The 22,585-nt window shown below is 30.8% G+C and overlaps 1 protein-coding gene across 6 annotated transcripts in view; it reads right to left on the bottom strand.

Annotated features, from left to right (window-relative positions):
* The window catches only part of LOC127709189 (uncharacterized), a 61,539-nt gene extending 48,902 nt beyond the window's left edge, over positions 1 to 12,637 (bottom strand). The window contains exons 1-2 of one of the 6 annotated variants that reach the window (XM_052214591.1): positions 12,495 to 12,637; positions 11,988 to 12,121 (exon numbers count right to left, since the gene is read on the bottom strand). The gene's annotated coding sequence lies outside the window, so the exon portion shown is untranslated. The other 5 variants (XM_052214604.1, XR_007985551.1, XR_007985559.1 and 2 more) reach the window with 5 other exon arrangements.
* Positions 12,638 to 22,585: the final 9,948 nt, after the last annotated feature.

Raw genomic sequence — 22,585 nt, 5'->3', positions numbered from 1 at the left:
AACACGAACAAGATGAAAGTAGAAAAAGAACAAAAATAGAAAAATGAAATACAATAAAATTGAATTAGATGAAAATTGATAAATAACTACTTAATGTCATTCAAACAACTATGCGTTTCAATCAAAAAGGATAGAAAAAAAGTCTTTAGTATGAATAGTTTTGATTGATATTAAAAATGATTGATTAAAATTTAGCATCTCAAACATCATATTTATGATATATTCGTGTTAATCTTTATGAATAAGCAAAAACAAATCCAGCAATCAACTCTTTAATAGTAACCTGAAACTGCATAATCTCAGTAAAACTAATTTTTGTGATGAAATATATCTCATTCTGATTAAACGAGTTTAAGATAAGGAATTGTTTTATAACACTACTTACTAGTATTAGCAGCAACAATGTTTACACGTTAGGCTATTTCCCTACAACATTGATGTATAATACTTACTATATTGAATACCTCAAATAAGATTTTTAAAATTCATAAAAAATACAAACGAAATATTGTATGCACTATTTTATTTTACATAGATAAATAAGGCCAATATTCCGAGTTTTTTCTTCAAATAATGCGTACCAGTATTTTAAATCAGTATTGTTGGTGCTTGAAAATGCAATATTTTACATAAAGTTTAAATATTTATATTTGCCTGCAGTTGACTTATTGATGTTTGGAATAATTCAGAATCTTTATACCTATTTTTTGCATTAAAGGTTTTGATTTGGTTTAAGAAATCAGATATCCACTGACTTCATGAGGGATTGTTTTATATTTTCCTGAATGCTATGAATATGCAATTATTCAAATTCAAAAAGACAACCATCAAGCGTTTCAATATTTATCAGTATTTTCAAATATCGATAAACAGTACAAGTTTTACCTACCGATATAAAAAAAAAACTAATGGACAGTGTTTTTAATATAATGTCAAATATAACCGTACATTTATTAAATTTCGTTTAAGTAATTAAATTATTGGTCAAGAGTACGTAAGTAATTCTAACATTTCTCTTTCATTTTCCTTAACATTCCGATATAACATTCATCTTTTTTTCTCAAGGTTAGATTAGATTGAATTAAATGTCGGGTTTGATTCTCTCCAAAAGTTTATAGTTATACACAAATATTTTATTCAGAAGGAGTGCTAACAATATTACTCCTTTTATATTATTTATACAATGGGAAAATAATAAAATAATAAAAGCATATATAATCAGATATTATGAAATAGAGTTGACAATTATTAAGTCTTGCACCCTAGTATATTTTGTGTTACATAAAATGTAGTTAATATAAGTCTACAAGTACTAACAGTTTGTCTGAATTGATATCATTAATATAATGCAGTAGCCAGTTCTTCGGCATAGGCACAAAATTACGGATATTGTTCTGTTTAAATTTGCTGTCGTAAAATTTGTAAATCAATTTAAATTAAGGATATATCTTCCTCATCAATCAGTCTGATTCCTCGTCCAGGTCTGGGTATGTCTTAAATTTTTTGTTAATGTTTTAGCAACTTTTCAACGTTTTTAGTAGGTACTTTCAAATACGTTGGCCTCGAGTCTTACTGAAGAAACATTAACTGTCGAAACGTCATCGGGTGCAATTCAATTGGTACCGTTTCTGTTGTTACTAGGAACAGACAAACACTATTGTGGTTTTTAAAATTTTATTTGAAGCATTCTTAAATTCTTCAGTACGATTTGGTTTATGTTACGTTATATAACTTTATATAATTGTATCACATTAATTTAAAAGGGTAGTTTTTAGATAATAATTATTTACAATAATAATTAACACGAAAAGTATTAAAACAATTTTGGATGTAAGTAAAATATATTGGACCGATGTAGCCTACAGACGAGATTTCTTTTTTAATCAAAATCCTAAATCAAAAACAAAATGTTTTCAAATGTGTAAAAGACTCCCATACAAGAATGTCGATATTATATATTTTCTAACTGTTGATCTAATTAAAGATTATATGCAGATTCGAGTGTGATTAACTATATCATTGGCCATGAATATAGTGGTATATTTTTTTTAACATTGTCGTAACAGTTCATTTAGTAAGAGATGTAGTAACAAAATATGAATTATGGAATAGCCATTTAAAGAACTACACTTCATAAAATGTAGCAATAAACTGTTTGCATGCACAACTAGTGTTAAGGTTTGTCATATATCTTGATGTTTTTGCATACCTAGATTAGCCTAAAATATCTGAACAACTTAAACAAATTGTTTAAACGATTACTGTAAGAAAAGGCCTGTAACAATATAAATAGTCTCTAACTAGACATATTCGGTAAATTGTCTTGCAATATACATATACCTACATCCATATCATATGCTGACTTAAAAAAAAAGAGAGAGCATATTATTTTTATAATAAGTATGTATTTTGGGGCACATGTCTATAACGAATAAAAATGATATAGGTATCGATAACGTTAAACTCTCATTAATTTACTTAATCACATAGTTTATGATATGACGAGTAAAAAATAACAGATTGATATTCTTGTGATGATGTTGTTATTTTATTTTGACAGACCATTCTGCTCTTATTCGTTTATAACAAGGGACTCCATTAATACCTTGCTTGGTGGCTGCGTGAGTGGTATTTGTGGAGTTGTATCAGTTCTGTCATCATAATAGGTGTTTTCATTCGCCCAGACTGTTTTCATGGCGGAATGAATATATTATGTGGCCGATATCGAATACCCACAAGAAAACATGCTTGTATATAGTCAATAACAAATTTTCTTAATGATGTGTAAGGTTATTTTGCAGAAAATTGCTATTGATATACCTTTAGTTACGGTTGTATTTTTTTGTACTTTCTAATTATCACTTCTTAATATATGAAAGTAAAATCCTACTAATAAAAGTAACGATTGAATTCTAATCTAATTAAAATTTCGGTGTTTCACACTTAATTTTTTTCCTCAAGGAGAAGTTGTGTAAAGAATCAAAATTATATCTAGTGGCCGTATGTACCAGTTTCGGTATTTAACTATAGCTTTTAATACCAAAGTTATTTAAGGTTAATAAAATACCACAACTATCATTTTATTCGTTTAAAAACAAAATGTGTTCCACCTAACCTTAAACCCCGTGAATGTGTATATACTTTGTACACGTCAGTGACATCAACAATGTTAATGGCCATGAATGGGTATGATTATAATAATAAATAGATCAAGATACATTTCAGTATTCAAACACTTTGAACTGTTTTACCAAATCTATTGTATGTGTATGTCTTCGGGTGTTAATATGGTAACATGGTAACATTGCAACATGGTATTTGATATCGGTCACACATAAATCTTGATAAAATGGACTTAAATGTAGTAACATATTTTTCCTAATCTTTTTTGTGATCATTATCATCATTGATTATTCAAAGTTAGATGCATATTCGATTCAACGAGACATATGGCTGTAAAATAAGTTATAACGGCAAATCGTTGCAATCGGATCGTGAAAAATCCGGTAACAAATCTTTACCCGAAATTGTATCGACAAGACACATGCAAGTTTAGTTTTAGATCAGTTTTAAATCCAATTGATTGAACTATAAGATCAAGCACTAAATGAATAAAGATGTCCAAAAAATTGTTCGACAACATGATTAGTATTTGAGAATAATCAAAGTTAAAACATAGATTGCTTTTACAGACTTCAAATGGCAGATTGTTCAACGACATTTTAATGTCGAACATAACTTAGACAAACAAAGATTCTTGACATTAAGGACAGAATAAATTTTCCCTGACCATAGTCATTTTATATGACTTATATTTCCAAAGGCCATAATTGTAATTATACAGTTACGTGTTTACAGTGTGCCGAAAATATAATAATAATTTGATATATCTGATCTCGAATGCTTTGGTGCCGCTGCTTTACTCTAAAAACTTTTCAGTATACAAAGTGTGCTGTCCAGTATTGTTAAGATTATTTAATCAAACTATCCTTGCGTTAAAATTCAGGTATCGTGTCAATTGTTAGATAAATATATCACTTTTACGTTTTCTGTTTGTAAACTTATATTCATACGGAGTGTTTTTCTTTATTAAGATCATAACAATTAAATTGCTTATTCATCAGTTTAATCTATGAAAAATTTATTATATTAATTTATTCATGTATGTTTACTTATTAATTAATTTATTTATTTATTTATTTATCTATTTATTTATTTTAATTATTTCTTTATTTTTGTGTTTGTTTGTTTGTTAGTTTTGTTGTTTATTATTATTATTTTCTTGTATGTGTCAAGTACACAAGAGAAATCATTAAAATGACCTCCTGTATTGGTTTGAAACGGAACAGACCTTGTATAACCAAAAATTCAACCGATAGGTTTATGAAATTCAAGATAAGCTAATGACGTCATGTAATTTGAAAACAATTTCCCGGTCAATGGATATGTAGAAACTTGCAATCTGCATTATTTGTTGTAATATCAGGAAAACGAACACCTATCTAATAAGTGTTGCCTCATGGTAACGAAGTACTATTGTTAATTTTTCAGAGTTATTTACCTGTACTTCAAAAACGTTTTCATAAAATGTGGCGCCAAATAGGTTGCATAAAATCTTCAGAAAATAATATTTATTAGTGTGAACACATTTTAAAATTAAGATCCTTGTGCAGACTGTTCAGTAGTTTGTTATCTACCTGTATACATCAAACTAAGTCTGAATTACCTTAGAAGCTACTGAACAGTACTGAATTGACTGCAAGCGAACTGTCTGAACAATACTAAAATTACTGCAGCGGATAAGTCTGAAAACGTACTCAAAGAATAAACATTACTTTATGATTTATTGTTCAGACTGAATTTGCTTCTGTCTACCCTATTGTACTGATTTTAAAAATTATGATCAATTGATTGAAATGATTTTCTGCAGTGGATTCTGTGGAAGTTCAGTAAATGGGAAACCATTTCATTACTATGTTTTCCTTGACACCGGGCGACTTGGTTAGCAGTCGACGTAACAGTCATAAAACTCTCTCGAAAATTGCGCTGTGTGATGCGATTGTGTTGACGCGGCGTTGTTTCTACAAGTTGACCTGGGTATGGATGTTCATTTACAACTCTTGTTTGCCAATACCGTTGTTTTAAGAACTAAAAGGGGCATATCTGACGTGAAATGTTGAGTATCATCACGTTGAATTATTCCTGCCTTCAACCTTCTAATGGCCTGATTCTGTTTTTCTTTGCTCGGTCCCGGTAGTTCAGAAACACAACTTTGTTTTACTGATTTCAGTGCAGGTATTGATTCAAAGAAATGTTACACGAAGAAAAAACACATGTAAAAAAATTCATGCATCGGTTTCAAATCTAGCGTCAAGAAATTCATGCGACGTCAATTAATCTTGTCAAAATTAACTATTGGAAGTGCGATCATTGCTTGCGAGTTGATGTGTATTGTTAAACAAAAATGACATGTCTGTATAATTTTTTTACGTTAAAAAATTCTTCATTTACTTTAATACAGTTTTGATTGTTAAATCCTGGAAATTCTGGTCATTGAATACAGTCAATATCTATAATTTACAACTAACAACAATTTTTAGAAATAGATTATTAACATATTTCAAGAATGTAGCCGAATTGTTCTATGTTGCACATATGTAGCAGATATATATAATTAGATAAGGGACAATGTCATGTTTTCATCTGTTTAAATAGCAGTTACAATAATTTAGTTGCAGCTTCCGTTTCGACATAAAATCTTATCATCATAGAGATTTCTGATGTATCAGTATTCCCATCCATCTGTAAAAAAGTTGTAATCCTGTCGTAATTTCCTAAATCGGTGTCATTGTATAAAAACAAACAATGATATTGGAATTAATTCAACTTTCATATATATTTTTGTTGGAATTTGCTACAGTTACGTATTTATCAATTACACATAAAGTTTCAGAACAGCTGTCCTCAAAGTCAAAGGACAAAATTTCAACAACATACTTGTCATCCACGTTTGAGTTTTAAGATGGTCCGGTTCGGGCGATGGTCATTTTTTTTGTGTAATTTTTTCTTTCATAAGGTCAAAATTGGAAGGTTAGGAATTTGAATATCAAATAGTCTTTAAACTACTTAAAGATTTCTCAACAATGCAGATGACAATAAATTTGAACAAAAAATTGTGTATAGCAATACCAACATGACCAACAAGATTTCGATGTATAAGGTAGCTTAATTATGAAAATGATAGTGAATATCCGGTGCCGCTTTTGTTTTCACAAACATATATGCAAGCATTTCAATCTTTTGTAAATGTTATGTATAAATGGTAGAATTCAAGGTTTGACTTCCATGACTTATTCCTTTTAGCTTTTGTTAATATAAGGCCTACGATGATTCAAGGTTTTTCAACCTGGTTCTTTATTGTTTTCGTAAAATATCACATACATCTCCATAAAACAGCACAGCCAGTTGGCATCATAGAACTCGAGAACGAACGTTTTATACTTGCTCTCATCGTATTCGTATCGACGTGCTTATATGTAACTATATTTGCTTGATTTCTCAAAATTTTAATGAATGTAATTTAAAACATTTACAAAAATATAGATCAATATCGTATGAAAAAAAAATTACATTTGACTCCATGATTGCAGGCAGATAATCAAAGATGATGTAGGGAATACCCCCAAAGAGACAGGAAGCCAACGACAACAATTACCAAAAAACAAATAGATATCAACATATGGTTTCAACAAAATACTGATGTGTATACAATATGTCCATCTCTAAATCAACTGTATAAACTCTATGACATGCGAGAACTACTGACCACGTGACTGACTTGGACCAAGCTATTGAACGTGTGGCGTTGTTTCACTGGATTTTTGAAATCGCAAACCTCCTACTATTTAACTTAGATCCGTGGATTAAAAAAACCTTCCATAAAATAATATACAAAATAAATCAGCATAGGAAAACTTATTAACTCATAAATGAAGGAATACTATATAACTGAAACACAAACCAAAACAATATCAATTAACCCAATTAAAGAATGATCGTTGTTACTTTGAAAGTAACTGAAAGCAAATTATGTAACATGTTGATAAGAAATCATTTCGTCTTCCGCCCAAGATCAGTTGCTGTACCTCGTAGATGTTTACTTCTTGCAGCGTCGTAAAAGTGTAATACCACCATTGATTTTCCCCTATTAGTCTTTGTTAAATTTGCACTTTTCAAAAAATTGTGCAGAATTTATCTTTGTTTCAAATAAAGAAATACTTGGCATGAGTAAAGTTTTATTCTGTCCAGTACTATAGAAAAAATTTCACATAACATTTCATTGCATATAAGAAAATAACCATCACTGGAAGTTAACCAATCAAATTTTCCCCCTTTTTTAACCTGTGTACAAGCTTTAGTAACCATGTAACCTCAAGTTTCCAAAATATTCTATAGAAAACCCAAATAAAGAAATAATGGTGCTTTGAAATACCCAAGATATATGTTTATGACTCAGAAATGTTTTACTGCAATGAAATGTAGGATCAATTACCTACAACTGTCAAATTCAAGGGAATATTTTTTTTCGACCGATTTTCGTATGTAACCGGATGTGACGTACTATGATTTGGTGGTATTACACCTAAAACATTACAGAAACCCCTGGTATTGTGCAACACCAAACAAGCTATGCAGAAAACAAAAGAAACGTTTTAGTATTGATTCCTTCAAACTAAAAGTAAGTGAATTGATTTATAAAACAAATACGGGACGCAGTACTAGTGATTAAACAGTAACATTGTATACTATAATTTGTACCAATCCATTTATTTCTGAGTGTGATATCATATTTCCAGAATGCATTGCTATATTTGTGACAACATTCACTTAACGTGTTGAACAATTTAATATTATATATCTATAATGATTTAAGTAAACAGATAATACTTGACTTTAAATCCAGGTTTTCACTGCAATTGCTTACAAAACAATTATTTGAGGGTTGATTATTTCACGTCCAGTGGTATATGTTTCATGCATAATCAGGATTACTCCCATATCAAACCAAATGAAAGCCGAAAGTAAGAATGATTTAAAATTGGAAAAGAAATAGTCGTCCCGTTTGTCCACATTTTTTTGTAAGTAAATAATCATCTGCAATTTTTATATCAAATTCTAAAACATGACATCAGCCTTTATGAATGTTCGATTTAGTAAAAATTAGTTCAAGCGGACGAATCTTATTTGTATATTCAAAATCAGTCTTGGCTGTTAAAAGGATAACATATGTGTTTGTGCACGTATTATTAAAAGTAATTATCATGTAATTTTTGAAGTTTGAAACACGAAATATAAATTAAATTGTAGATGTTCCGGATACTTTACATTCAAATTTCTACCCAACATTCCCCAACTGGATAAACTTTTCTATACAACCATACCTAAATAACTGACTTGGTGTCACGAAAATAATTGCAACTTTAAGCAGAGTCTGCAAAAGAAAATACTGAAGTATATTTTAAATACAATTTCGATTGAAAAATTCAGTCTTATTTGTTGACCAGTTGTGTTACTTGTATTATATTTGCAAAAAGAATAGGACAAAACTACAACAAAAAATAAAATAGATGATCCTATAAGTATCATGTACTTGGATTGAATGATCAGATACTGAGGTATTCTTGAATATATGTTTAGTTTTCTTAAAAATATAGGTAAAAGATGATTTTGATGTATGTTTATACAAACGGACACCGCTGTGGGAAAAAGTATAACAAAAATACTGAACTCCAAGGTATATTCAAAGAGGGGAAGTTCATAAAAACAAAAACAAACAAAAAATGATATCAAACGCTATCAATCAACGGAACAAGTGGTATTCCTTACTTGGTACAGGCAATTTCCGAAGAAAGTGGTGGTTTAAACCTGCCACTTGTATGACAGTTGTTAATAGGAAATGTGCAAGACAAAAAATAATATTATAAATATAGAAGACTAATTATCAAGATCCCAATATCAATTTTCTGTTTTTGTTGAGACTTTACCGATAAACAAATGATATATACTGCATTATATAATCCAAAGTTTACACTATATTTACGACAAAAGGGACTATTTTCGTTCCCTTTTGTTAATTTTACTTTTGTGAACGAGTATGTTCTTTTGGCACCATCTTACGGTGTTTATACATCCCAACTTGTCGTTATGCCCGTGTATGTAGGGACGTTTTGGATTTTAGTGAACGTAATTATATATGTATTACCATTAAATTATTGAGCCAAGGATTTCGTTACCACACATTACTAAAAACCTTTACTAAATTCTTCCATAGATACAACAATTGGTTTAGAAGTTTGGCTGCAACCGTAGAAAGCTTATGTGATGTTGTTTAAAGAGACCGTAAATTTTGATACGATCCGGGTACGCTAATCGATCCTTTAAATAAACTTATTCTAAAAGGTTACAAAGTCATCACTGTAATTAGATCTTTGAAAATGGTTTATCAGTATAAATATTGATATTGTTATCAGTAAATGAAAACCAAACCAATAACAAAAATACCGAACTCCAAGGAAAATTCAAAACGGAAAGTCCTTTATCAAATGTCAAAATTAAAAGCTCAAACACATCGATACAGATATGTACATTCACGGATCTACATGCTGTCGATACCTATTTTTTGGCTTTGCACAAGGTCATGTTTTTCTCTTACTGTTCATGACGTCTTTAAGCTAAATCCATTGAATGTTGGGTGTGTACGGATTGATATTTTAGTTATATACACATGATGTTTTGTTCGTTGTAGTTGGCTTTGACCTAGCTATCGGTAACTGCGAGTGCTCTCAGATCTGTACTTTGTGTCTTTTGTGTTTTTGTAAGATGTTTTTGCTTTGTATCGATCTGATGAGTAAAGCACTTTTCATCTGATTTTTAAAGCTGGCTCTTATGTTGTGCTGTTACACCAATGTCCAAAGTTAGTAGAGGATTGTGAGCCCTCAAACATGTTAACCCCGCCACATTATGTTTGTGTCTGCCCCAAGTCTGCCCCAAGTCATTTCGAGACCATTTATAGCTTACTAAGCGGTACGGGTTTTACTCATTGTTGAAGGCCGTATGGTGACCTATAGTTGTTGATTTCTATTTCAATTGGTCTCTGATGGAGAGTTGTTTTTTGCAATATACCATATCTTATTATTTCTATTGAATCTCTTAACTGATGGAAATCCACTGAATTGAGAAGGCAAGCATCTTCTATTGTGCATTCTTTACCCGTGCCGACATGCAAATAGACAATCAGCTAAAATTAACGATTTAGAAAAGTATACGACCTGTTAGTTACAGACCAGAATAGAGATCTAACCAAAGCCCTACCAGACTCCATTCGTTAATGCATTGAACATTAGAACATTTCGTGCTTAGTATCATTGAGGAATAATATTTATCTTAAAACAACAAGTTTGCTTTTGAATTTTTAGTTGAATTGCATTTATTCAAACCGCAATCCGACGGCAATATTTCACAGCTGTTACTGATTCTGAAACAATCTTTTGTTTCGGCATTCTGAATTACAGCCGTGAATGTGATTAGAAAAATATAATTTCATAGGAAATATTTATTCTTTTTACAATGTAGTTTAGCCTCATGAATAATTTGTCTTTGCTCAATAAGATTATATTTTAATAGATCAGGTTGAACAAGTAGTTTAATATCCCTGTTGGTGATCTGTTAGTACCCGAGGGTTTCATCAACTCAGTAGTCAGTGCATCTTTTTTGTTCACTCTAATTTCTTTTTCTTATTATCTATTATTTATGATTCTTTTATGTACCAACACGGATAATTACTCACTGCCGTTATTTCTCAGGTGCGATTGATTAGTAAAACATAAGTGATTGATATCTAAAATGTTGTTTGGGAAAAATGATTTATTCTAATTATAATATTAAACAGTTGACTGGAGGTGCAATCAGGGATGTACAGAATTTTCAATACCGGTGTAAACTTTCGTACACCCCAGATTACACAAAGATAACGAATTTTTTTTTCTTACGAAGCATTCTTTTTCCAACTTTATACCGGGATGTAAAATTGAAAAATTCTTACGGAGACTCCCATTACACTTTTTTCAACACTTATGTTGGTGCACATTGTCAAATATTATTTATTATTTTTTTTTTATTTTGGGGAATTTATAAAAAAAATCGTTATTTTTTTTTTTTTTTTTTTCATTCTTTTAAATTTTAGCAAAGAATAGTTTTTTATATTTTGCCAAATTATTATATTTTTTTCGAAATTTTTGCATTAACAAATTATTTTCTTTATTTTGAATATTTGTTTCTTTTTAATTTTGAAATGTTTTATCCCCAGGTGAACTTTGGTAGGGTGTTATTTAGACCGCCGTAATTAACCAATCAGATTGCAAGGTTCTTACTTTATAAGAAATAATATGTTTTACCTTGTTGTGTAGAAAGGGCTTACATAGGATTGGCCTGTTAACCAATCCGAATCAATTTATCTGAATCAAATATTGTTTAAACTTTAGTCAATGCATTAGTACTGATATGATTTTTAACAAACGTTTCTTAATGTTTTGTGTGATGAGTTGAAAAATGATTAAAAAACGAAGGTTCAAGCTCCGTCAGAAAAGATTACCTTGAATAAATTTGCATATTTTATGTTCTTTTAGGTCATATAGCTCTTCACGTGTTTAGGTCTCATTCGTCTTTGGCTTTCAAAAGTTTTTGGTTTGTGCAATCCTGATGAAAGTAAATCCCGAAAGTGCTATTGCATTGAACAAAATGACTACTCATAAGAAATAACAATTCAACAAGGATAGTAAGCGTTTTATAAATTTAAATTCAACGAAATATATTTTTGTCCAACATCTATTGCTATTTGATTATTCAAATTCCTTCCTTTTTTTTTAGCTCTTGGTCCTCACGCGTTATTTTCTCGATTCATAACTCTGTTTAAAGTGAATACATTTTACCTTTAAAATGTCTATCTCCATCTTATTCCTCTCTAATAGGTAATATATTCCATACAGGGTTAATACTTCAGATTCCATTCAAAAGTCTTTCAAGATATTGCCAGCTATCTCCCATCCATGTAAAATAAACCAAACTACTTTTTTGTCTCAGATAATTATTAATAATTTTGCGAATACCAAATAGTCTCGACCAATTTAGACTTCAATGCTCTACAATTTCATACTTTGTTTGACCTTTAACATGTTTATTCAAACGTCCCTCTGGCGTACAAAATTGCCTGGTTATCATTTATTGAGTTTTATTGACGTCGTTGATAGATATTACAAATTCAACATTGTCACAACAAAGTACACAAGAGAAACACACACGGATGAATTCAGCCTTTTAAGATTTGTTTTTGTATTTTATCAAAACAAAATATTAATATAAAAATAGAATAACATGAAGGTAGACACATAAAGTGAAACTTTTCTAATGATGTAAAACATAGAAATATAAAAGTTTACCTGCTTCTTCTTATTTCCTGTGTCGCCAAATAAAAATGATTGTGTTGCTTCTTTTTGTACAATAGTTTAATGTGTGAGATATAAAAAATGTATTTAAATTCAGTAATGCTCATTATCAAACGTTAAAAATTAAAACTAATACGGTAACAATGATATACATGAAAGATTTTTGGAATAAGATGCAACTTATTATTGAAACTAAAATTAGATAAACATGTTGTTGAATTCAAATGTTGATATCAGTTGCTTCCTTTTTATTATATAATTTACTTTATAAAAGATCAAATTGACTGTAAAACTTAAGAAATAGAAAATTGATGTGTATAAATTGCTTAAGAGTGAATTGAAATACAGATTTCATATAGAACAAACTAGACCCAAAAAAACCAAGACAATTACTGCAAAAATTTAATTATCTGATTTAAGGTAATGAAATATGATCAGTATTGTTTTTGTACATGTAACAATTGCCTTTAAAGATAAAACGAGAAAAGTAAAATAAGAAACAATAGAAGATGGCATTATGATCCTAATGCAAGAACTTTTAAAACATGGATGAACGTTAATGTGCATTTTATATATTACAGATTTTTCGTTTGTTATATTGTTCCTTTTTTTTTTTTAGCTTTCTGTACTTTCTGATGTTTTGTAACACGTACCCGTACGCATACAAAGCTTTTAATCACACGTATTGAAAGAATAAAATAAAATAATATTGTCTAAAAGGTTACTTTAACTTATATAGTGATCTAAATAAAGACAGAGCTGTGATAAGAACCATTATTTAGCCCATTAAAATTGCTAAAATGGTAAACTTATTTAATTCTATTAAAAGTATGATAATGTTATTCACAAATTAATAGGTTAATGTAATTTTGACACTTTAGTTCCAAAAGTCACTTGTGATGTCATAAACATGTCTAAATTTACGTAATTGATCACAAATCGTCATTTCACGTATATTTTTTTGTCAAAATATATATGGGTTACACTTTTATCCAAAAATATATTTTCATATCAATATCTTTGTAAAATACATTTTGTAGCAAAATATCTTTTTGGGTATATATAAGAAGATCTCAAAATGAGGCTATTTTGGCAGAATTTGCTATTTTGCGCTATATGATATAAGAAGTTTAAACTATTATGTCAATATGTGAGACAAATACTTAATTATACTTATAATTACTGATGTCCGATATACTGTCTTGTGGTATTTGGTAGATTGAAACAAAATGGCCCTACCATAACTTCTCCATTGGACAGCTAATTCAAAGCCAATAACAATTATTAAAAAAATCATGCATCTAAGACTAAATTATCAATCAGTACACATCCAACATCTAATGAATTTAGTGTAAAGACGTCATAAATAGTCAGAGAAACACATGACGTTGTGCAATGCCAAGATACAGGCATCGACAGACTGTAGATTCATGAAAGTGCATATGTATATAACAATCATGTTTAGTTTTCTCTTAATTTACTGATAACAAAATCAATATTAATACTAATAAAACAATATTCAAAGATCTAATTACAGCGTTGAATTGGTAACCTTTTAGTTTATTTAAAGGATCGGTAAGTTTACTAGGATCGTTTCTAAATTTCCGGGCACGGTAAACAACATCTCCGTAAAAATAAGGATGTGCTATACCGTTTGAAATAAGTTTTCTACAGGTACAACCAAACTTCAAAACCAAATTTTTATATCCATGGAAGAATTTCTTAAAGGTTTTAAGTAATTTGTGGTAACGAAATCCCTGCCGTAATAATTAACCAGTAATACATAGATTATACAATGTAACCGATTACATAACAATAACATCTTAATTGAAAAGTAATCGATTACATTTGATTTCTTTTCTTTTAAGTAATCATAAAAAAACATTTGATTGCATATAATTGCATTACATACTGTGATATAAAAGATATTTATATACATTTTATCCTTACATAAAAATCTAATTTTTTGATAAACATTGTGATTTTAATATCCGTAATATATAGATATAAGAAGATGCGGTATGATTGCCAAAGAGACAACCCTTTACCAGATACCAAAATACGCAGAAAGGTTTAAGCTATAGGTAATCGTGCGGGCTTTAACAGTGAGCAAGCTATAAAACGCACCGAAATGTAAAAATGTTAAACATACAAACGGGAATAATAACGGCCTGTGTTATGTACAAAACAATAAAAGAACAACAAACAACAACCACTGAATTACAGGTTCCTGAATTGGGACAGGCACATACAAAATGTGGCGGGGGTTAAATATATTTGAGGGCGCGCCGACCCTCCTCTAACCCGGGACAGGGATGTAACAACATTGAATAAGAAGAAACTATAAAAATAGTTGCTAGACAATTTCAGGACAGAAATTCCCCTTCCAGTTCTTACAACGAAGGTACAGGCAGACGGGATTTGTAAATTAACACACATGATCAGAAAAACCCGAAGTGACAGCCCACATCTATAAAATTCTATAACGCAAGGCCATTTACGATAGAGATCTAGCGTTCAAAGTTAACTGCTAACCAATGGAATGGCATACTGATTCAAGTTAAAAGTTTCCAATGTACTCTAATCATTTAGATTCTGAAAATTTTACCCTAGAACATTTTTAAACAGTTCTACCCTTGAACAGTTATGGACAGTTCTACTGGTGTCCTGATTAATTCTACAATAAAACAGATTCTGACAGTGTTATCTCTGGGACAATTTTGTGGAGCTCTGTCTATTCATAAAATATTGTCTTTGTCTATTTTATTTATGTCTTTAATTAATTTTTCAATTTTTCAATTTTATTGATGTTTTGCTAGATTTCGTGTAGTCAGAATATTTTTCGATTTTTTTCATTTGTTATTTTTGATTTATTATTCTAATTATTTTTTTATATTATTTTTATCATTTGAAAAAATATTCTAGTATATCGTTTTTATCAATTATGATTAATTATTTAGAAAAGTTCGTGTTTTAAACTTTTATTATTTATTTCCTTATTGAATCTTTCTGATCTGATACGAATAATACCGAGGGTTCAAATTTACACAATGACATTCAACAACACATGTATCATTACATACACTAGTTAGTCAATTTTAATCTTAAACGGTAATTTTGATCTGATCAGCTCTTAAAAACTGAAAAGTAAAATGTAAGACTTTTATGCTATTTTCAGACTTATTCGCTGTTATGAATTCGGTATTGTTCAGGCAGCTCGCTCGCAGTCAATTAAGATATGGTCAGTCTACCAGAGTGGTTAAGTCTGAAAATTTGCTTAAAGACTGAACATGACTGCATACTTTATTGCTCAGACTCTTCAGAAGAAGTTAAGATCGAAACAGTCGTTTACGGCTAAAATACAATTGTAAAATGTCAGATAAATTAAAGTATTAGTAGTTTATCGGTGTTCAAATCCTATCAATTGATTAAGAAGGCACATCAAAGAAACAAACAAAAGCTGAAAGAATCGCATGAACTCCTGAAATGGGCGAAACCGGGTCCTTCGACAGGGTAGGCGTCTCGGGTTGTGTATGCATCACCCGCCAGACGAATCAACACTCAGTTAAAATATCACAATCGGGAATATGACACAATCGGGAAAATCACAGATCAGACTACTATTCTGGTATCTGGAGATATAAGACTGCGAAAACAGGTTGTAAGTGAGTTGAGATCAGGAGAGTTTTTTGTAAGAGTTAATAAAATCGATGTCGACCAGGGTTGATAGTACGCAGAATGTATTACATTCATAGATGGATTGTAAATTGAACCTACTTATACTTGGCAACTTTTGTAGAGATTGATTGTTATCTGTTTAACGTTCATGATTATATCTGTATCAGTCGGTGAATTTGTCTTGCTAATATGTAAACAGGAGATAAATGTACTACATTATATTAAAAAATAAAAAAAAAATATGTTATAATGTATTCAGTTAATAGGTAAAAACGAATAATGAATAACCTTTATAATTCGTCTTTTGCAGGATACATTTTTTTCAGTTTTTCTGACAAATAAATAATGGGGAAATTGATGGAGTATTCGAAACTTATTTTAATCATTATTTTTATTTCTTTATTCATAATACTGTTCCGTCATACGAGATTAAAACATATTGAAAAACATGTAGAACATATAGAACCTATTACTGAGCAGACGACTAGCAAACACAATTCATATTTTTCAACATATTTAGAGGAAATAAACAAAACAAGGTTATTATGTGGCCAGCAGTGTGATACTTCACTAAAAGGAACTCCAGGAATTTTTTTTGATAAAATTACAGCCACTATAAATTGTGAAGCTTTATTTCAAAACGAATATGTTGATTCATCTCATGGACCTGCGCATGCTCCAAGAAAAATACCTTCAATTTTATTGAATGATTATACGATGAATGGACAAATAGAAGTGCACACGGCATATTTTAACCAACCCTACCTTGGTAGTACTGCGAGGATACCTATTTGGACCAAATCTTCACTCAATGAGTATGTTTAGTACTTACGGCATATCTGAAACTAACGCAATAAGGGACGGACTACAACATGCACCAGGAGTGAAAGGAGGGCGTGTCTTAGTCATAGGATCCGAAAAACCATGGATTGAAGCATGCTTGCTTGAGATAGGCGCAAACAGTATTGTTACACTTGAATATGAAAGGATCAAATCTGAACATGAGCAAATAACAACGATGCTTCCATCTGAATATAGACGAACTTTTTTAGAAAATACATAAGATTATTTGACGCAGTTGTATCATATTGGTCTAGGAAGGTATGGGGATTCTCTGAATCCGTGGGGCGATTTAATAGTAGTGGCTAGGGCTTGGTGTGTAACAAAAACAAATGGGTCTCTGGTACTCGGTGTACTATACGACATAAATAGGGATTACATTACATTCAATGCACACAGGTGTTATGATAAAAAAAGATATCCATATCTGACAACAAATTGAATTCAACATTATTTGGGGAAAGGACTTCAACGTGTGCATGTGTTTACAAAATAGAACTATTTATGTGAATTATCTAATATTAATATGCCTGATACTAGTATGATAGAAACGGAGGAACCAAAAATTTCATATCAATTTTAAATCAATAATAATGACGTACAACGACATCTCTTCGACGTTGCGGTAATTTATCAATATCGTGTGCATCTCGTTAGACGTCACGTTTATATAGATAAACTTAGCTGTATTTGGGAAAACCTTTTGGAGTTTTGGGTCCTCAATGCTGTTCAGCTTCGTTCTTTTAACTTGTAACTTTTTTTTTCGATCGTCGCTGTCTTTTGAAAACAAAATTCGAGCAAATTTATAAGCCTGGTATCTTTCATGAGTTTTTAATGAGCCATTTTAGTTGCAGCTCGTACAAGTTTCAATCCCATTCAGATTCACGGTGCGCTCAACTTCCATATACGCCATCATATACATGACCTGATGACCTGACCTTGACCTTATTTTCACCATTGATTGATTAACATTCTTATTATACCATCAGATTTTCAGTTATTAAATATAACAGTTAATTTTTGAATTGCTCATTGTGAGCTTACATGTCGGCTAGCTGGGTTCATCTGACTTTGATATACAGTGTGTGTGATAATATATCTGGTAAGCTTTTTATCTCTGTGATTTCCAAAAACAGTGTTGAAGCATACCTTTTTCGCTTTACAATTTCAATGCGTTTCTCAACATCTCGCACAATTTTGCAACGTATTCGGATGATGCAATTCTGCGCAAAACAAACACACATGTCATCGACTGAAAATGTTTCCCGTTCTTTTAAATACTCGTTTCGGAGACAAATGAAGCAGTCGAAGCAGTCGATAACACGTCTGCATGACTTGCACCTATAAATTGTCATATGACCTGTTCGCATACTTTCCGCTGTATTGCTACCCTCAATGGATGACCCAGTAGTCGTTTCCACGGTCTTGAGTTATGTGCTTCGTACATAGGAAGGCAACTTGTTGTGTATTAACTGTTTCAAATGTGTTCTCACTTGTTCTTTAAGATTCCAAACCGCGTATTCATCTCAATTCTGTCTAAAAAAGTTTCGCAATCTGTCGGTGCAGGCAAATAAACGAAAGTTTGAATATATATTATGTTTGTGATTTTGAGAGTCTAACAAAACCATTCTCTCAGTAATGATATGGCTTGAGAGTAATTTTGACGATACACGATAATCCGACGTTACATTGTGCGGCTATGTCCTGAATTTAATTTGGTTTATTCGTAAATTTTTTTGCAGCGTTTTAATGTTTAGTTATCATGTATTGTTGATTGATACGCACCACAAAAAGGTTGACAGTTTAACAAATTGGCATTAAAATATGGAAGATTAGATTTTGGTAGCTAGAGATAGATGCTAGAATTTGTTGTGAGCTCATTAACAATCTGTCGTGTATTTCATTATTTTGCATGGGATATGAAGTATTGCATATAGATGTGGAGGTCAATTATGCGAATTCTGCTGCATATAATTTTAGTTCTGATTTAAGCTACTCTCATTTGATTTGTTATTCTATTTTGAGCTTGAGTTTTTGCGTGTTTTTATCAATTTACGTACTATGTCTAAGAGATACCGATCTGCGTGTTTTATCTCAGCTTCAAGGGTTTCCTTATTTATTTACTCTAGAATTGCAGTGGAAGGTTGTGTACGAATGTCTCTTCTTTCAAAGTCTATCAAAAACTTTAAATTTCGTCGCGTTGTGTTGTTGATTTTTCCAACTCTACTTCTATTTTGGAAACACATTTTTATGGCTCTTCAAAGGCCCACTTTACTCCCCTCTTTATCTCATTGTATCGTGGTCACCGTACCAATGTGACGGATGCGTAAAGTCAATGTAACATGTACAAAGCACGATAACAAACGTAAGGAACACCCATGTTCACCTTTGACTTTACAAGCATTCCTTACACTTCGATTCACTGTGTGAGGACACTTTCCGAAAACACAGTTCTTATCACTTAGAAAATTACATATAAACATACTTGTAGGTTACATTTTTGTACCATCGATTTTGCATCTTTTAAGACACCAAATAAGTGCCAATATATTTTATGGTTATACACATAGTGCATGATATATTCAAATTTATTGGAACACAAACATGCATAATTTATAAATTGGAATGAAACGTCTCAAGACATGTCTTATATGTCCCAAGACATCAAAACATCAATGTAAGTCTGAGCAATTCCATAGGAATTTTGTTATTTTAGAATAAATATAGTTATGTCAGCTGTCTGGATTCATGACGAAATACATTTGCCGAGTTTTGAAAATATTGTTGAATATGTATCATTGTATTTAAACAGATATTCAGTGAAATGCATAGGGGAATGCATGAGCATATTTTGATAAAGTTATATGATAAAGATTCAACATCAGACGTGAACATAATGAATTAAATACAAAGTAGACGATTTAAGTATTAGATACAATACAAAGGTAACAAAGAAACAGGCCGATAACAACCGTTGCCGGATAGTTTTTTGGCACGAGTAGTCAGGTGAAGGTCCGAGGCGATAGCCGAGGACCTTGACCTGACTACAAGTGCAGAAGAACTATACGGCATTTGGTTTCCGGCCTGTTTTTTTTTTTTTGTTACCTTTGTTTTGTATCTGACTTGTACGACGTTTCAAGAAAAAAGTAGTACATTTTGCACTTAGAAGAAGTAGCAAAATTAAACAGATTATAAACTTAAACGGCCATATACAAGTTAAAGTAAGTTACAGTTTAAACAAACTTTTTTTTTCACTTCCTTTTAGCCGAGATTTTTTTTTCTCAAGAAATTCAAGAATCTAATAATTTTATAGAAAAAACCACGTCAAGTAAAAGATGAATGTCGTACACATTTCAGACTTTTTAAAATGCAACTTCGCAAGTAAGAAATGTATGAAAAAGATTTCAGAGGTAAGCAAGCTAACATTTGATTTTTATTTAGGGAAAACGGAAAAGGGGGGGGGGGGGGTTAAAGTATTAATTTAAACAGGCTGGATCCTTTTTTTGTAGAAAAAATGCAGTATGTGCCATTCCATTCCCCAATTCCCCCTTAAAAAATAATAAAAAACGTACGTTTGTTAAAAATTTGTTTGCTTTTGTTATGATTAAGATTGTGACACGGTTTTGACTGCTGTACCCCTATTTTGACATTTTTACCTATTATGTCTGGTTGTCTTATTCACGCATCGTTGTCAATATAATGGAATTTGATGCGACTGTCATACAAGTGAAAGGTTAAGCGCTATAAAAACCAGGTTCAATCACCATTTTCTACATAAGAAAATGCCTGTACCAAGTCAGGAATATGACAGTTATTGTCCATTCGTTTGATGTGTTTGTGTTTTTGATTTTGCCATTTGATTAGGGACTTTCCGTTTTGAATTTTCCTCGGAGGTCAGTATTTTTGTGATTTAACTTTTCACTTCCAAATATATGAATTCAATAACAATATAAATGTATGAAAAGAATGAATTAGTTATGAAAAAATGAATTTTGTCTTGGTATTATATATATATATATATATATAGGCATATATTTTGGTTTTTTAAAAATGTTTCATGCTTATAGGTTTTTATATGTCTATAATAGTGTTGATCAGGATTAAACACGTGTCACAATATGATCCAATCGCAGCTTATCGTCCAAAATTGGTGACATGTTATTAAGTTGATTGATTTTCTTCAAGATTAGCTACCTATTTGAATATGTATTACACGGACACTTTTTATTTATAGGATCAATCATGCATTGGTGAGTTGATAGGGATTTTTTCTTTTGATTAGATTTGATTTTCATATATATATATATATATATATATATATATATATTTCCTGTCTTTTTTATTGGAATATAAACGTCGGTACCAGCATTTCCTTTCTTTCAGCATACTTTTAGAATACTATTCATGTCCATATATTGAAGAAAGAAAAAAAAAAACATTTACGGACCTACCATTTAGCTTCAAAAGGGGGCTATATTTTTTTTCTGAGTAAGAAAATTATTTAGTTTTTCAAGGCTATCAACCAAATTTTTTTTCCAAATTAGCCCTTTTACATACAGTATTCGGAAAATCAGGAATCAGAACATTATTTTGTCATCTGCTTGACCACAATATATTTTGTTCTCATAAAATCTGGGATCAGACTATTTTTTTTAGGAAAAAAACAAAAAAACCCTTTTGAAGTTAAATAGTCAATCCCTTACTGTACTGATATGAATAGTAATATACTGGAATAGTCTGAAAAAAAATATAGTTATTGATGCCAATGCAACGTAAATATTTTAATAAAAAAGACAGGACACATGTCGGGGAAACAAAAAGTTCAAATCTAATTAGAACTCACTGATCATGCACGAGTGATTCTATTCATAAAAAGTGTCCGTGTAACACCCGTTAATGTACTCTTTTTCTATAGCTTTGCTGGGGGCAAAGTCGTACAAATCTCCAATGATATGCATTTTTTTGTAAATGTAATTATAGAATTCTAAGAATAAAAAAAACTATAATCATTTCTAGAACGACACTGAACTCATTACTAATTGAAGATGAATATTCGAAACATTCAGTGACGTAAATTCCAACTTACATTATAGCAAATATTAAGAAGACGTATGTACAACTTTGTATTTACTTACATACCTTAAAACAGCGATTGACCGTGCAAGGACTCTTGTCAAGAAACTTAATTCTTGATGCTGAGTGAGAACAAAAATAGTCATATGAATAAAAATGTTGGCTGTTAACTTCAAACTACAAATATGATACACTACACAATATGTTTACGTCGTTTTGAAACATGTTGTTTCATATTTATTTTTTGAAGAAAACCGATAAAACAAATGTATTTGGGGTATAAAGATCACGCAGTAAATTAAAAGAAGGAAACAGTTGACACATGCAAGTAAAAGAGCAACTTGGTGGAGGGTTGGGATCCCGATAAAATGTTTAACCCCGCCACATTCTGTATGTATGTGCCTGTTTAAAGTCAGGAGCCTGTAATTCAGTGGTTGTCGTTTGTTGCTGTGTTACATATTTGTTTTTCGTTCATTGTTATTGTACATTAATTA

Source organism: Mytilus californianus, unplaced genomic scaffold (assembly GCF_021869535.1).
Source record: "Mytilus californianus isolate M0D057914Y unplaced genomic scaffold, xbMytCali1.0.p SCAF_1, whole genome shotgun sequence".
In the NCBI taxonomy this organism is placed as follows: domain Eukaryota; kingdom Metazoa; phylum Mollusca; class Bivalvia; order Mytilida; family Mytilidae; genus Mytilus; species Mytilus californianus.
Note: the sequence above shows the minus strand (reverse complement) of the source record. Positions and strands in the feature narration are given on the sequence as shown.